This window comes from Mauremys reevesii, linkage group 6, assembly GCF_016161935.1.
Source record: "Mauremys reevesii isolate NIE-2019 linkage group 6, ASM1616193v1, whole genome shotgun sequence".
In the NCBI taxonomy this organism is placed as follows: Eukaryota; Metazoa; Chordata; order Testudines; family Geoemydidae; genus Mauremys; species Mauremys reevesii.
In genome coordinates this window covers 101,561,455-101,578,858 of record NC_052628.1, presented here as the reverse complement: position 1 = coordinate 101,578,858, position 17,404 = coordinate 101,561,455, and the positions used below count along the sequence as shown (strand labels likewise).

Sequence of the window (17,404 nt, the reverse complement as noted above, 5' to 3'; positions counted from 1 at the left end):
CTAACTTTTACAGACTTATTGTGTTGCCTTACAAACAGCAAACGCTAGTACTATAACAGTGCCGGGGCACTAGGTTTGGTTTGCAGTTTCTATGAACACAGGCGCAGACTTTTCCTTGTCCCGGGGGGGGGTGCTTAACCCACATGTCAGCCAAGGCCCTGCCCGCACTTCGCCCTTTCCCTCAAGGCTCCACCTTCATGCTGCCTCTTCCAGCCCCTGCTCTGTTCCCTCTCCCAAGGCCCTGCCCTCACTCCACCCCTGCCCTTGCTCCTCCTCTTCCTGCCCCCACTCCACCCCTTCCCCAAGGCTCTCCCCCATCAGCTGAGCCCCGGAGTACCCATGGAGTCGACATCTATGTCTATGAATCAAAACCAGGGACTTCAACTGGCAAGAGTTCACAAATCACAAACTCTCCTGGTCTTTGAGTTCTAGTTGCAATTTCAGCTTCTTGTGAACAAAAATTCCAAATGAAACTGGTGCTAACATGTGAAACTTGTCTGTTTTGTATGGAAACTTTGGTGAACTTCGAACCCCCTTCCTATAGCAGTATCATTGTGCCCATGGGTCTTGTGAGACCCTTCCATTCCCTCTTAAACACAACCACTTTCCTCTTCAGACCTTCTAAGACCTTCCATGCTGCTTCTATCCCCACTTATCTTCCTGTCAGCTTCAACTGTTGTGGTGATGGTGAGACAGATTAGACCAAGGGCTTGTCTACACTACCACCTGGATCGGCGGGGTTGATTTATCGCATCTAGTATAGACGCAATAAATTGACTTCTGAGCGCCCTCCTGTCAACTCCAGTACTCCACCAGAATGAAGAGCACAAGCGGAGTCAACGTGAGAGCGTCAGCTGTCGACTTGATGATGATAGGTGATCACTCATTAGCAAGTATGATCATCTTCCATGGGAGTTATGGGTCCTCAGGTGGTTAATAAGGCCAATCCTTCAACCACAAGTTCTATTACAATAATTTCCATAATCTACTTTATCCCCTTTCTTGAAGAGGGTGACAATCAAGGCATCCCTCATTTCACTGGGTATCTCCTCCTTTATCCAGATTTTAAGGATAAGCAGGTAAAGCTGCCGAATTAGCTCTGGTCCACCGTTTTTGAAGATTTCAGCGGGGATCCCATTTAGACCTGCTGCCTTGTTGTTCATCTGCATGGTGGCATTGTGCACCTCATACAAATTGGGAGGGTCTCTGAGCTCGTCCCTAAATGGTCGTTGAGGGATTTACTCAAGGACTTCATCTACAACCATAGAATTACAGTAAAGGAGATCTTCAAAATGTTCTTTCCAGTGAGAATTGATGGCTTTGTTGTCCTTCAGAAGTGTGGTTCCGTCCTTAGAGCGAAGAGGATTCAGACCATGACAAACTGGCCCATAAACAGCCTTGATGGCACTAAAGATACCACATGTATTGTGGATGTCCGTGAGATGTTGGAGTTCCTGCACTTTCTCAGTCCACCATTTGTTCTTAAGTTCTCTGGTTGTACGTTGTACTTCCACCCTCACCTTGGCATGGGCTTCTCTCTTTATATTACAATTTATGTCATTCTGCCAAGCATGAAATGCCATTCTCTTCTCATTGATGAGTTACTCAATTTCAGCATCATTCTCATCAAACCAGTCCTGATGTTTTCTAGTGTGGTAGCCTATGGTTTCCTCACAGGCATTGATGATTACTGCTTTCAACTGGCTCCAATGTTCCTCAGTTTCTTCTGGAAACTCTGAAGGGAGCTTTTCTTCTAAGACTGCTTGGAAGTGGTCACACTTAATAGGGTCCCTCAAATCTTGAACCTTTAGTTTGAGTCTGATCTGCTTCTTTTGCAGCCTCCATTTGGGAGCGATCTTAATTTTTATTATGGATCGAATAAGGCGATGATCAGTCCAACAGTCATCAGCACTTGTCATTGCTCTTGTGAGAAGTACATCACTATGATCTCGGGTACGAACTATGATGTAAGTCAAGGAGATGCATTGACCATGGGTGTCTCCAAGATGTTTTGAACTTTTCCTTTTGTCGGAAAAGGGTGTTCGTAATAATAAGTTCAGGTTCAGCACACTTGGTCAGGAGCAGAATTCCATTTGAATTACTTTTACCAACTCCTTCTTTCCCAATTGTTCCTTTCCACAGGTCTGAGTCTCATCCAACACATGCATTGAAATCCCCCAGAAGGATGATCTTGTCTGCTGCAGAGGTCTCTGATAAAATGGTTTCCAACTGAGAATAAAAATCTTCCTTTACATTCTGATCGGCATCCAGTGTTGCTGCATAGGCACTCACAATAGTTGTCAGTTGATTTTTGGTGAGCCTCAGTCGGAGTGTCATAAACCGCTCATTGATGCCAACTGGTACCTCAGAGAGGCACCTTACAAGCTTGTTCTTAATAGCAAAGTCCACTCCATGCAATCAGGGTTCATCTATAGATTTTCCCTTCCAGAAGTAGGTGTATCTTCCTTTCTCCTCCCTCACCTGTCCTTCATAAGCTCTTCTAGTTTCGGACAAAACAGCAATATCGATGTTAAACCGACTCAATTCATGAGGAATAATGGTTGTACGCCACTCTAGTTGGTTGCTGTTTGAGTTGTCCATCAGGGTACGTACAATCCAAGTTCCAAAGTTGAAACGTTTCTTACATTTTCGACCGCTGAGATGGTGATCCCTCTGGATGCAGCTATCCAGCCAGGAGAAACAGAGGCAAGACTATTTTTAGAGTACCCATGTGAGGTGAGCAGAGTGGATCTTAAAAAGGACTGCTCGGTCGTGGGTGCAGCTGTCAAGATGCTCGACCCACCTCAATCCTCGAGCAAAACGATTGTATCACATACTCACTGCCTGTGTGTCAGTCTGTGACTAGGAACTTCTGGATTTCACTGTCCTGTTCCCGTTACCACTCGCCGATTGCCACCAGACTTTTGACTTGTGCAAATGTTATTGTCCCAAAAACTGGAAGATGCCTGTGCAGGACATCTTTTAAAGTGGGGAGACTGATGCACAACAGTCACCACATTACGCTTGACAGATAGAGGACTTGAACAATGGCATGGACACCATGATTGGGAATCCTCTATTTGCTGCAGCCTTCATCCACCTTCACAGCCGTTGTAACATTATGCAACAGTTTCACCTCCATTGTGCAGTTATCCTCTGTCTGCTCTGCTGTTAGGGACTTCTTGGATCACACTTTGTCTGGAACCTTGCCCTTGACCGTTCTGCCATGGGTGACCCTAAAGGAGTACATGACTCCAGGCAGCATCGCTCTCGGGGTCATTGAGACACGCAAGCCTCTCCACCATTACAAGGTGGTGATCCATGGAGAGGAGCTGTCGACTTACCGCAGTGAAGACACCGCAGTAAGTCGATCTAAGTACGTTGACTTCAGCTATGCTATTTACATAGTTGAAGTTGCGTATCTTAGATCGAACTAGGGTGACCAGATGTCCCGATTTTATAGGGACAGTCCTGATATTTGGGGCTTTTTCTTATATAGGTGCCTATTACCCTCCCACCCCATCCTGATTTTTTACACTTGCTATCTGGTCACCCTAGATCTACGCCACGCAGTAGTGTAGACAAGCCCCAAGTCTTGTCCCAGTTCACTGAATCTTGACAAGTTTGGGGAAGTTTTGCCGGCATCATGTTTCAAAATGGAAGTTTTCTCACATTCTTAATTGGAACTTAACCAGAAATGTGTTAGAAGCTGTCCTCGTCCTAGGTAAATAGAACTTTAAAGGTGATTTATTTGTTCTACGTATTAGCTAGAGCTAGTATCAATGCCCTAGTTTCTGTTGAGACACTTATAAAATTTTTCTGCTGGGTCTGTCTTTAATGTTTTTTTCTTGCACAGCCTCTATAATAGTTCTTCCCTATACATTTTCTACATACATGGATGCTCAACTGGGTCTTTAATTGTCATACAGACCTAGATCTTGGTATGAGTAGCTGTGTCAAATGTGTTTCGCTAATGTACTCCTGTTTTTCTTCCTTTTCATGTCCTCTTTTTTAAAAAGAATTCCAATTTCATATTATGCCAAAGAGAATGTCTTATCTTGTTTATTTTATATTAGCTATAAATTCATACAGATTTATGGTCCAGCAAAAATATTATTTATACTTGGAACAAGCTTGGAGGATTTATTTTCCACAGTCACAAAGGCTATCTTCTGATAACTTGGGAATCAGCTGAGAGAGAGAGAGAAATAGAGAGGCACTGGTCGCCAGTATAGGAACGTATCACTTTATACATCCAAGGAATTCATGATTTTGCTTGTTTTTACACTTGCTTTTTGCCTGGCTATTCATAGTCTGATTATGTAATCTTGCTGGTGCAACAAAAGGTGTTTGAGTCAGCTAATAAATACCCCCTTAGTAGCATATTTTCCACTACAAATAATGCAAAGAAGGGTTTGAAATGTTTGCTCAGAGGATACTGCCAAGTTCATTAGACCCAAAATGTGAGCCACATAGACATTTATACCTAGAGTGAGTTCCTTTAAGGATGCAACCAATCTCTGCTGCTGGAGTGGGAAACATAAAATGCTTTGATTTTCAGTACAGCTTACAGACTAACACAAGTGGGTGAGTTCTTACTGTAAACACAGATGGCTGTGAGACACAATAGGTCACAGTGAAAAGTCAAGCATTTATGTGCTGGTTTCTTATTTCCCACTGAAGCAAGGATTAGCAAGAGGAGAAATATATGCTTATATATATAAAATAAGACCTTTTGGACTGGACCATTTTAAAAAATAGATTGAATTTTAGACCCAGCAAGGCAAATCTTAAGAGTGAGACTATGTTTGATCCTGTATCCCTTACTCACACCAGTCGTAAGAGTTGCAGGATCTGCATCCTGTAAAGCTAGGGTGACCAGATGTCCTGATTTTAAGGGACAGTCCCAATATTCAGGGCTTTAATCTTATATTGGCACTTATTATGCGCCACCGCCTGTCCCAATTTTTCCATACTTGCTATCTGGTTACTCAATTTAAATCTTGTATTTAAATGAAGAACATTATGATAGAGACAAAAGGCCAGATTAGTGTATGTGCAAATTTTGGTGCAAGATTTTATGCCTTTGTGGGCCAGCATAAGATTGGTCACCTGTGGCAGAAAATAAAGCAGAGAACTACACTGCAGCAGCACAAATTGACTCCAGAGGGGAAGGATGGTTGGTGGTTAGGATGCTAGCTTGGGGCTTGAGAGATCTTGCTTTGATTCCCTGCTTAGCCTCTGTATCTCAATTCCTCATCTGTAAAATGAGGACAACAGAACTTCCCCACCTCACAGGAGTGAGGATAAATATATTAAAGGCTGTGATGTGCTCCATTAGTATGGTGACGGGGGGCTATGTAATACCTAAGGCCTGGTCTACACTAGGACTTTAATTCGAATTTATCAGCGTTAATTCGAACTAACCGCTCAACCGTCCACACCAGGAAGCCATTTAATTCGAACTAGAGGGCTCTTTAGTTCGAATTTGGTACTCCACCCCGGCAGGTGGAGTAACGCTTAATTCGCACTTGCTAGCTCGAATTAGGCTTGGTGTGGATGCTAATCGAACTTAGCAGCTCCGGGAGCTATCCCACAGTGCACCACTCTGTTGACGCTCTGGACAGCAGACCGAGCTTGGATTCTCTGGCCAGCAACACAGGAAAATAACAGCGAAAATTTGAATTCATATTCCTGTCTGGGCGGTTTGAATCTGACGTTCTGGTTGCACATCGGGCGAGCTCCGCAGCACCTGCAACGATGCAGAGCTCTCCAGCAGAGGAGTCCGGGCAATCCCAGAATAGAAAGAGGTCCCCAGCATGGAGTGACCGGGAAGTCCAGGATCTGATCGCTGTGTGGGGCGAGGAGTCTGTGCTCTCGGAGCTGCGCTCCAACAAGCGGAAGGTTTCTAAAGCCATGAAAGACAAAGGATACAGCCGGGATGCGATGCAGTGCGCGTGAAAGTGAAGGACCTAAGACAAGGGTATCAAAAAGTCAGAGCGGCAAACGGACGCCCGAGCCCAGCCCCAGACATGCCGCTTCTACGAGGCACTGCATGCCATTCTAGGTGGGTCTGTCACCAGTGCCCCACCAGTGACGGTGGACTCCGAGGACGGAATAGTGTACCGGGACAGTTCCCCCTCCCTGTTCGCCGATGGGGAAGATGAGGAAGGGTCTTTAGAGGACGGCGCAGGCGACATCGAACCCACTCCCGCTTTCCCTGACAGCCAGGATCTCTTCATCACCCTCACAGAGATCCCCTACCAACCAACCAGGACTCGGAATCAGGGAAGGATCAGGCGGTAAGTGCAACACACGTATAAACATTTATTTTTATAACATTGTTATAGAAAAATAGAAACAGTATTTACAAAATTCTAAATATTAAACTATAATATATATTAAATTATATGAAGAGAAGGTCCACACAAATGGACTTTAAAAATTCTAAATATTTACCATTTAAAACATTCTAAATATTAAACTATAATATATATTAAACTATATAAAGAGAAGGTCCACACAAATGGGGATAGAAAAATAGTCCTCTAGCGACATTTCTACGAAGGTGTCATTCAGTTCCTCGCAAAGCCTCCGCATGAGGTTCGTCGGAAGAGGTCGCTTGTTGGGCGCTCCGTGGAAGCAGACTCTTCCACGCCAGGACATCCGAATATAGAGTGGAACCATCGCCTCTACTAGCATTGCTGCATATGGTCCTGGTCTGTGCAGTGCGTCCCGTAACATGCGGTCTTTCTGGGCACGTGACCCGCCTCAGGGTGATCTCGTTCTGCAAATACTGCATCTAAGTAGGGCTATTAGTGTAGTGTTACTATTGTTAATGGTTTACATTTAGGTTGCATAACAATGACCTCGCCTAACAGCCACGTGCGAGAGGCCACAGAGAACAAGCATGCATTGATCGCTGCGCTGGCGGGAGGGCTGCAAAAGGCTTATCCTTTCTGCTTTGCACATTGCCTTTAGCAGGAGAGCACAGCTAACCAGTAACTGATAAGCAGTATGTACTGTAAGGCTTACCAGGACTTTGTGCAAGAGGGATGCAGCTATCTTTCGCGCTCTCCAGTGCAATGGCGCCGCCAATGAGAGCGTATTCCGAAATCTCGGACTAGTTCTGAGATCTCCTGAGACTTGGTTCCCTCTTTGGTCTTGTTAACTGAAACTGACTAGACTGTGTTTACTGTTGGCAAACATGTATGTGTTCAAGGAAATCACCTACTTTTTCACATCACACAGCTTCGGCTCCTTCCCGGACTGCCCGCCATCCGCAGAGGCTGGCTCGGATTAGACGCCGAAAGAAAAAGACAAGGGACGACATGTTCCAGGAACTGATGGCCAGCTCCAGAGCAGAGGCGGCAGAGCAGAGACAGTCGAGGGAGAGCCTGTGTCAGCAGCATCGCACACACCTGGAACGGGAGGATAGGTGGCGGCAGGAAGACCAGAAGGCGACTCAAACGCTGCTTGGTCTAATGAGGGAGCAAACGGAGACGCTCCGGTGCCTTGTAGATGTTCTGCAAGACCGCAGTCAGGAGGAGAGAGCCCCCCTGCAGTGCATCTGCAACCGCCTCCAACGCCAAGAAGTCCTGTCCCCTCACCCAAAGTGACAAGACGGAGGCGGTAGGGGCCGTGAGATCTGTCCCTGCACCGCAGCACACCGATAATGTTAGAGACAAATGTCGCGCTGTAAATTTGTACAAGCTCTTTCTTTACAGCATCAACCAGTCCCAACTCCAAGTTCAAACCCCCCACTGTGTATTACATTATTAAAAGCGGTTTGGTGTTACTGACTGTTTCCGTCACGTTTCTGGTGTCAGAAGACTTTCTGTTGTTCTGTGGGGGGGGGGGGGAATTGTAATGTCACTGCATAGCCCACAGTGCCATGCTACAGACTTGGCTGCAGGGTCAACTGCAGGGCACACACAGACTGCAGTCACTAGGCACCAGGGACAGTCTGTGTGGTGTATGCTGCCCCGGGTCTTTCCTTGATGTGTATGCTTGTGCAGGGTCCTGGTGCCTGACATCCCCGAATGTAAAGGCAGGCTTCCCTTCACATGCATTTGGACCGTAGTCACGATCCTCCCCGGTGCCCGAGCCCCAAAAAGAGACCTCATCCAGGGGCAGATACTCACCCTTCCCCCACACCCCTCACCCCTTCCAACGCCCAAACCCACAGCCATCATGTTAACCCCTATCCAAGGACGGCACCCCTCGCCCCTTCCTGCAAACCCACCCATCAGTGCACACCTTAACCAGCACAGAATGCTTCCATGTTTCAACGAATAAACAGAAATGCAAAGTCAACGAAAGATTTATTATTAATTACTAAAACATGTCCTTAGTTTTAAAACGTCCTTGGGAAGTGGGGAAAACTTGGTTTATGATCAGGCTCTCTTAAAATCAAGTGGACAGTCACAGGTTACCCTGCTCTGCGAGGAAACTCGCTTTCAAAGCCTCCCTGATGCATATCGCTTCCCGCTGGGATATTCTCTCAGCACGGGTGTCTGGCTGATCGTAAACAGCAGCCAGGCGATTTGCCTCAACCTCCCAAGCGGCCAAAAAGGTCTCGCCCTTGCTCTCACAGAGATTGTGGAGCACACAGCAAGCAGCAATAACTACGGGGATATTCTTTTCGCTGATGTCCGAGCGAGTCAGTAAGGTCCGCCATCTCCCTTGAGACGTCCGAAGCACACTCCACCACCATTCTGCACTTGCTCAGCCGGTAGTTGAAGAGTTCCTTTTCAGTGTCCAAGGCGCCTGTATAGGGCTTCATGAGCCAGGGCATTAGCGGGTAGGCCGGGTCCCCGAGGATCACTGTAGGCATCTGCACATCCCCAACCGTTATTTTGTGGTCCGGGAAGAAAGTGCCTGCCTGGAGGCGCCTAAACAGACCAGAGTTCCTGAACACACGCCATGAACCTTGCCCGCCCACCCGACGTTGATGTTGGTAAAACGTCCCCTATGGTCCACCACAGCTTGCAGCACCATTGAAAAGTAGCCCTTTCGGTTAATGTACTCGCTGGCCTGGTGGGCTGGTGCCAGGATAGGGATGTGAGTCCCATCTATAGCCCCACCGCAGTTTGGGAATCCCATCGCGCGAAGCCATCTATGATGGCCTGGACATTTCCGACAGTCACTACCTTTGAGAGCAGTTGCTCAACGATTGCGTGGGCTACTTGAATGACAGCCATCCCCACGGTAGATTTGCCCACGCCAAAGTGGTTCGCTACTGACCGGTAGCTGTCTGGCGTGGCAAGTTTCCAGAGGGCTATGGCCACTCGCTTCTGCACAGTCAGGGCTGCTCGCATCCTTGTGTCCTGGCGCTTCAGGGTAGGGGACAGCAAGTCACACAGTTCAAGGAAAGTGCCCCACGCATCCTGAAGTTTCGCAGCCACTCTGTGTCATCCCAGACCTGCAGCACTATGCGGTCCCACCAGTCTGTGCTTGTTTCCCGGCCCAGAATCGCTGCTCCACACCATGAACTTGAGCCATTGCCACCATGATCTCCACTGCCCGGCGTACCCTGCTTTCTGAGAGGTCTGCGCCACTCTCCTCACCGTGCTGCCGGAGCCTCCTCGCCCGGTTTCTCAGCATCTGACTGTGGAAGAGGTGGACGATAATGTGCGAGGAGTTGACAACGGCCATAAGTGCAGCGATGATCGCAGCGGGCTCCATGCTCGCAGTGCTGTGGCGTCGCGCTGTAACCGACCAGAGAAGGGCGCGAACAGATTTCCAAGGAAGACAGGGAGGGCGGGATTGACGGTTCAATGACGACATTTTTCCCCAGCATGCATTGGGGGGAAATCCCACAATTCAAATGGGCAGCGGGGAGTGCGGGAACTGTGGGATAGGTTCCCACAGTGCACCGCTTCCAAAGTCGAAGCTGGCCCCGTGAATGTGGACTAAGAAGTTCGAATTTGTGTATTTAGTATGGATACACAAATTCGACTTATTAAGGTCAAATCCACAAATTCGACTTAAGTAGATTCGAAATAGTCCTGTAGTGTAGACAAGCCCTAAGAGAGATAGAAACTACTTATATGGCATCTGTAAGGGGACAGCAGAGGCCGAAAAGTGGGAGGTCTTAGCAGCAGTGGGTTGCTGCCAGAGAGTAGATGTAGTTATTCTGTTCTGTGCTGTGGTTCCTGGAGCTAGAACTCCTACTGAGCCCTGGTCTATACCACAAACTTATGTCAGTATAACTACGTTGCTCAAAGGCATGGATTTTCCACACCCCTGAGTGACCAAACCCTTGGCTTAGACAGTGCTATATCGATGGGAGGGCTTCTCCTGGGAACATAGCTACCGCCTCTCGCGGAGGTGGAGTACCTATGCCAACGGACGCAGCTCTACACAGCTGTATCGTAGGTAGCGTCTTCACTAAGTGCTAGAGCGGTGCAGCAGCACCTCGGCAGTGCTGTACGTGTAGACAAGCCCTAAATCCCAGCAGAGATTAAAGCTGCCCCCACTACCACCCAGGAAAAAAATTGAAACACAGAGATGGAAATAACTGCTACTTTCCAAAGAGGTGACACATCTGTGGATAGCCCACCTAAAAGAGAGGCATTATTTCCCATACGCCAAAGCTGTGTTGTCAGATGATGGGAAGTTAAGGAAGCAGGGAGACAGCTCGCAATGCAGCAGCTGCTCAATTGTTTCCTCCCCTTCCCTTTCTGAATTTGGGCACTGACTCAGAGGAGGCATCGTTATATAAGGAGCCTTTGGTGACGCAGAACCAGTCAGGCAGCTAACTGCTGTACACAGGGCATGTTGCTATTGGGAACAGCAGGACAGATTCCAGAATGGAAGTAACTAGAGAGCTAGGAAGATCCAGACAGCCTGGGAGTTACAGACAACACTATAATGATTCAGCCAAGGAGTCCAGGATTCTGAGGGCACAGAGCAGTTCCCTGAGGACACAAACCCATCTACCATCAAGGGAACAAATCCATCTGCAGACCCCCAGAGCCTTACTCTAGCCCTCCAAGCACTAAGGATGTGTTTTTAGCAGAACAGACAGTGGCATGAAGACATCTTCTAGGAATTCAGCCCAGAAAAGAACTGACTTTTCTTCATCAGAATTGTATGATTCTACCATTGTTCCATTATTTTATTTATTGAGACACTTAGATTTAGCAGGCACATTAGTGAGGTGTGAAATCCTCTAAGGAAATATAATGACATTTAACACTGCTTAAGTGTAGGAATTTTTCTCAAGCTTATAAAAATTAGTAATATAGCCTATGAAAGTTAGGATACAAAGGACTCTGTCTACGTATGTGCATCATTTATAACATTACACAAAGTAAAACTATTTCCCCCATTCTAATTTTCCCCCTACTGTTACTCACACCTTCTTGTCAACTGGTGGAAATGGGCAATCCTGATTATCCCTACAAAAGTTTTTTTTCTCCTGCTGATAATAGCCCACCTTAATTGACTAGTCTTGTTATAGTTGGTATGGCTACACCCATTTTTTCATGTTCTCTGTGTATATATATATATCTTCCTACTGTATTTTCCACTGCATGCATCCGATGATCTTTTAGCCCATGAAAGCTGATGCCCAAATAAATTTGTTAGTCTGTAAGGTGCCACAAGGACTCCTCGTTCATTTGTAATTACTGTCTTAGCTAAGGACCTGATGAATTCTTAATTCTGTGTGTGTTTTTATGACTATGACCCTTTATTAATATTTAGTGTGAAATACTGTCCACAATAGAGTCCAGGGACTCTAACCTTTGCATTTTAAATAGGGGAAATGAGTAAACTGTGTCTGTTGTCCTGCCCACTACAGGTATTAGCAAAAAAAGGGTACATACACAATGGCTTGGCTAGTGCAAGGGCAACCCTGGGAGGTGCTTTGCACCCCTCTTCACTAGTTTTGATTAATTTGGCCCAAAGTTGGAATTTGTTTAAACACAAATTAAGAAAATGTTGAAAATCAACCAGCTGAGAAATTTAAAACAATAATTTAATTTAATATGTTAGTGATCAAAAGGGTACATGTAGTTGGGTTCAGGGGAGAAATTCTCTACTGACACGACCAGCATCAGAGTGACCACGCTATGCTTTTATTATTTACTACTACTCTGTTGAAAAGCAGTGTGTGACAGACCTGCACAAAAATCACAGGATCTACACCATGGTGGCTCATCTGTTCATGGGAGACAATCAGGGTCCAGACATCCCAGGGGCAGAACAGGGGTTCTGAACCCCAAGAATAAGTAACTGAATTAATTGATTGTATACACAATTATTATACCATACTACTCTCCTATGATGAGCTGTTTCTGTAACAACATCCTACCCTGTTGTCTGAAATGTTCCGCCTCCCACTTTTTTGTCCATTGTCTATGGGAACTGTGACATTACACCCCATATTCTTCATAGAAATATGGGTATGATATACATCTGGCATAACTAGGATATATTTTATGCAAAATGGCTCATGTAAGGTACCACTGGAAAGGTTATGATTTACTGAATGTGATTATCCAATTTGTATGCATGTCTCATTTCTGTATCTAAAGTTAGGAATATTGACTATGTGTGTGTATTTGCAAGACACCCGCCAGACAACCGGCCATCACAGCCTTGATGGGCCGTTAGGAAGAAACAATAAAACTGTGAAGATTACTGATCTCTCTTCTTCCTGAGAGGCTTCCTGGGACATAGCTGTGACACTACCAGGTCAGCTGATAAGATCACCTCATACAAAATACCACCTTGGACACTGCTGGTACTTTTCCTTTGTAGGGGATGGGGATCAAACAAAGGTTTCCTGCCTTAGGAAGATCCTTTTTAAGGCTGGAGAGGGTGTTAATCTGGACTCTCCTCCACTGCCTACCCAAGAAGAAAGACTGCTGAAAGTACCTGAAGGGACAAAGGAACCAACCTGAAGGGAACGCGGGGTGAGTCCAGACTGAGATGGGTTCCAGTCTGTAAGAAGAAATAACTGGAACTCTGAGCTACAGAAACTCTACATCCTGCCTAATTCAACATTTAGGATGAGAAATTACATTTTGCAACCGTTTCTTTAGTGAATCAAGCTTAGTTTGTGTGTTTTGTTTTATTTGCTCAGTAATTTGCTTTGTTCTGTTTGCTAGCTCTTATAATAACTTAATCATTTATAATTAATAAATTTATTATTAAACCCAGTTTGTGCAATTTCTAACGGGGTGGGGCAAGAAGTTGTGCATATCTCTCTTCACATTGAGGGAGGGGGGAATTTTTATGAGCTTGCGCTGTGCAGATCTTTCTAGATAGTGCAAGACAGTATTATTTTGGATTTATTCTCCAAAAGGGGAGTGCATATGAGTGCTGGGTGAATCCTCTCACACAGAGATGATGTCAGTCTGTGTCTGCAGCTGGGTGTGGCCCTACCTGTGTGTGTGTGTGTGCTGCATGAGGCTGGAGAACCTAATGCAGCCAAACAGGGAGAGGGAATCCAGACTGGTGGAGCAGGAGGGGCTTAGTGAAACCCTCATAAATCAGGTGGCATCCCAGAAGGGGGGTGTCATAAACAGATAGTTAAGGGTTATGGTCTCTTTTACCTGTAAAGGGTTAACAAACTCAGTAACCTGATGAACACCTGACCAGAGGACCAATCAAGGGACAGGATAATTTCAAATCTCTGTGGAGGGAAGTCTTTGTCTGTGTTCCTTGTTGGGTCTTTGTTCTCTTTTTTGGATCTGAGAGAGGCCAGACATATCTTCAAGCTCTTCCAGTTTTCCTGAAGTATTTTCTTCTATTCAGTATAGTGAGTATTAGAAAGGCGGTTTAGTCTTATAATTAATTTCTACATTTGCAAGTGTGTGTTTTCTGAAGAAATATCTTTATTTCTGTTTGCTGTTACTTTGATTATTCTGAGAAAGGAGCGGGGGGAAGCCTCTCCAGGTTTATAGCTAGACCCTGTATATTTTCCATCTTGGTGCTCTAGAGATAGTGTACTTTCTTTCTTTTAATAAAATCCTTTTCTTTTTAGAGCTTGATTGATTTCTTCCCTTGTTTGGATTTTCAGGGGAAGGGGAGGGGGGAAAGTGAATCCCTCTTTGTTTGATTCAAGGAGTTTGAATCAAGGTATTTCTCTCAAGGACTAGGGGAAGGGGGGAAGAAGGTGGGGGAAATTGGATTATTTCCCTTTGTGTTAAGATTCAAGGAGTTTGGATCTGGGTTCCCCAGGGAAAGTTTGGGGGAACAGGGAGTGTGCCAGACACTAACAAACTGGCTGGTGGCAGCGTACCAGATCTAAACTAGGATTTTAGTTTAGAGGAGTCCATGCAGGTCCCCATCTTGTGGACGCTAAAGTTCAAAGTGGGGAACAAACCTATGACAGGGGGAGTCCAACCTGTCACAGTAACATTCCCTCAAACTGAAGTTCTGGAAATCAAAAGGCAGTTTGGCAAAAAGAAAATGGATTAAACATTTGAGTAGGACCTGACTGAATACGTATTAGGAAATCAATACTGAAGGGTGCCTAACACCTGGAGAATGTAGTCTGACTAATCAGAGCACATCCTGAGTGAAAGGAAATCTTTAATCTATGAATCTCAGAAACAATTCATATGTCCTAATTGGGGGTTCTCACAATGGAACATTGAAGCCAAATGTGTCCTATGGCATCCAGCAGCTTCTTTCTACAGGTCACTGCAGAGTGAGGGTAAACATGATCAGCAGCACGGCGGAGCTCAAGTACAAACGATAATCATGGTTATTTTTTTTTGTTTTTCAATTTAAATATTCAAGTCTGCATAAATTAGGTGTTGCAATCAGGACTCTGGCAAGTTACCAGTGCAGGCCTTAGTAATGTAAGGTTTGCACACACCTACTTCAACATACTCTTCAGATTGACTAGGACTATCACACATCTGAAAGAACAAAACAGAAATAAATCAACAATTGGGGCCCTTGCTCTTGATCTGACGCTTGATTTGAAACTAGTGTGGATTATGCATATTCTCATCTTCTTATTTCCTTTACTTGCCTTTTTATGTTTTCCTGTTCTTGCTGAAGCTCTATCTACTGTTCCAATATCCAGGAGGAGCAAACATATCTGTGAGACAGAACCTAGAGAGAAAATTGAACCTCTATCTCACAAGTATTGTGATCTGAAACTATTTTCTGTACTTCAGGGGTATGGAGTCTCAATCTGTGTGTATGTGGGGCTCAGTACTGGAAAGACAAGGCCAGATCCTCAACTGGTGTAATCAATATAGCTGCTTTGAAGACTTACATCAACTGAGGGCCTGGCCATATGCCTGTATCAAGTTGTGTGTGCCCATCTCCATTTCATTTTTTTTCTGGTGTTTTTTTCTGGTGGAAGAGAAGAAGCTAATTTAAACACACAATTGCCTATTTTGCATGCCTATGTGACCATCTGTACATGCAAATATAGGATGTGCATGCATAATTTATGCAATCACTTTTGAAAATTGTTCCCATCCTGCTCAGATTTAAGACACTGAACATAATTAGGACCTATACATTAAGTTCCATGGATATCTTGTACTAGACCTATTCCCAATTCCGATATCTTTAGGGAAGGATGACATCTTCACAGGTTACCATTCCCTCTTCTAATCCTCAGGGAGATGCACAGGGCTTTTTTCTTGAGGTTCCTCCCCCCCGGCCTTCTCTGTCTCTTGCTTACCTTTGGTCTCCTATTACCTTTCTGAGTCTCTTACTATTGTTCTTCTCTTATGTTTCTTCTTTTAACAATCTGCACAATCATTTATACCTGCTCATTTTTAGCATTTTCTAAAAATGTTAAATCTGATAAAGGATTTTTGCAACCCAGTTGCCAAAACAGGCCTTTGGGACAGCTGGTCAGGAGATCAGCCCACTCAGAGTAGCCTCAAAATTGGGCAGCACGGACACTTTAGTGCCCCACACCCAGCTGCACAAAGTACTCATTAGCCACAGCTAAGGACATGGCCCTTAATGTTTTAAGCCACTTTTGCCACAGATTAGAGCCCTGCCTCTGTGACTGCTTGTTATTTATGTAACGGTCCAAAGGGACTTTGTAGTGTGCAATGAGTAGATATCCAGTTCTAAATTATGATACAGAAGATAAGGGGAAAGCAAGAACCTATAATTAAATTAAAATGTGCATGCATGTGTGAAAGCACCCACCCTTCCTAGGAGCCTTCTCCAACTCTCGCAGCCAGGAAGCCACTGCCAATCCTTCCCCAGACCTTGGTTCTGTGATGCTACCAGGGTGGATAAAAATCAATGATTAAAAAAAAAATCAGATTTTTTTAATTTAAATAGGTTTTTTCCTCAAAAATCATTTTGTCAAAAAATCCGATCTAAAGATAGTTTTAATTAATATATATTATAGCTCAAAGATATCTCATCATGGAATAGGGATTATAAATTCTAATTCTATAGTATGAGGCAATATATTCATGTCATGTTTAAGAAAAGTTTTGTAAATGAGTTCCAATAGTTCATGGATTAGGGACCCAATTTTATGGGGTTCCAGGGGCTTCTGTATAGATTATTTAGGTTAATCTTTCTATCTACCCAGTAGGACTCAGTGCTCAGTCTAGACGATACCATCAAAGATGCTTAGTTTTGCAGTTCTCAAACTGTGGATTTGTATCTCCAGAGATAACATGCTTGTTAGCAGCAAAAATGTTTTTAAACAAACAAATAAATAAATAATCGGTAAGAAATAAAAGACCTGAACCCTATTGTCCTTACCTTTCTCTCTAAGTTTCAAAAAGTTCAGTGAATAGAAGATTGTTGGGGGCGGAATAGATCTGGGCAAGGAGAAGAAGTCTGGAGATAAATGTGAGAAGGGAGGGACAGTAGAAACAAAAGTGCAACTGTTTGAGCAGCATATTCTAGAAGTCTTGAGGTCTTTCTGAGTGTGGCCTTCTTGTTTTGAGATCTACACCATTTTCTCACTAGAAGGGAAAACCTATAATGGCAACAGGCTGTAAGAGAGACCCAGTTTGGGAATAAGAACCATCCAAGAAATATAAGTTTGCTGATGATGCTTTAAAGAAAGTCACACCAGGGAATTGGTGGAAGTCACTTAAGCACTTGGATTCAGAGACTGTTGAAGTGATAAACTCACTTTTAACAGCAGTAGCTTCTTCTGCCAGTGGGAAAGGATATTTTCTTCCTTTGGACTAATTCATTCCAATTTGAGAAATTGTTTGGGACCTGAAAAAGCAGGAAAGCTTGTTTTTCATTTTCCAGATTATGAACAAACAGGAAAACAAAGGTGAAGACGACTGAGTTAGCTGCGGAAGCTAATATTTTAAACTTCTCATGTTGACATAGTCAGTTTAATTTTTTTTTAAATATTTAACTATTTTAGTTAAAACAATTTTTAAAAAACTGATTTTAGAAAATTTGAATGTTTAACTAAATTCAAAAA

The 17,404-nt window shown here is 44.5% G+C and overlaps 1 protein-coding gene across 2 annotated transcripts in view; it reads right to left on the bottom strand.

Annotated features, from left to right (window-relative positions):
- The window catches only part of TTC39B (tetratricopeptide repeat domain 39B), a 156,822-nt gene that overhangs the window by 129,823 nt on the left and 9,595 nt on the right, over positions 1–17,404 (bottom strand). The window contains exon 2 of one of the 2 annotated variants that reach the window (XM_039544124.1): positions 17,099–17,187. The exons of the other annotated variant lie outside the window; for it this stretch is intronic. The gene's annotated coding sequence lies outside the window, so the exon portion shown is untranslated. The remainder of the gene's footprint in view (positions 1–17,098; positions 17,188–17,404) is intronic. 2 annotated transcript variants of the gene reach the window in all.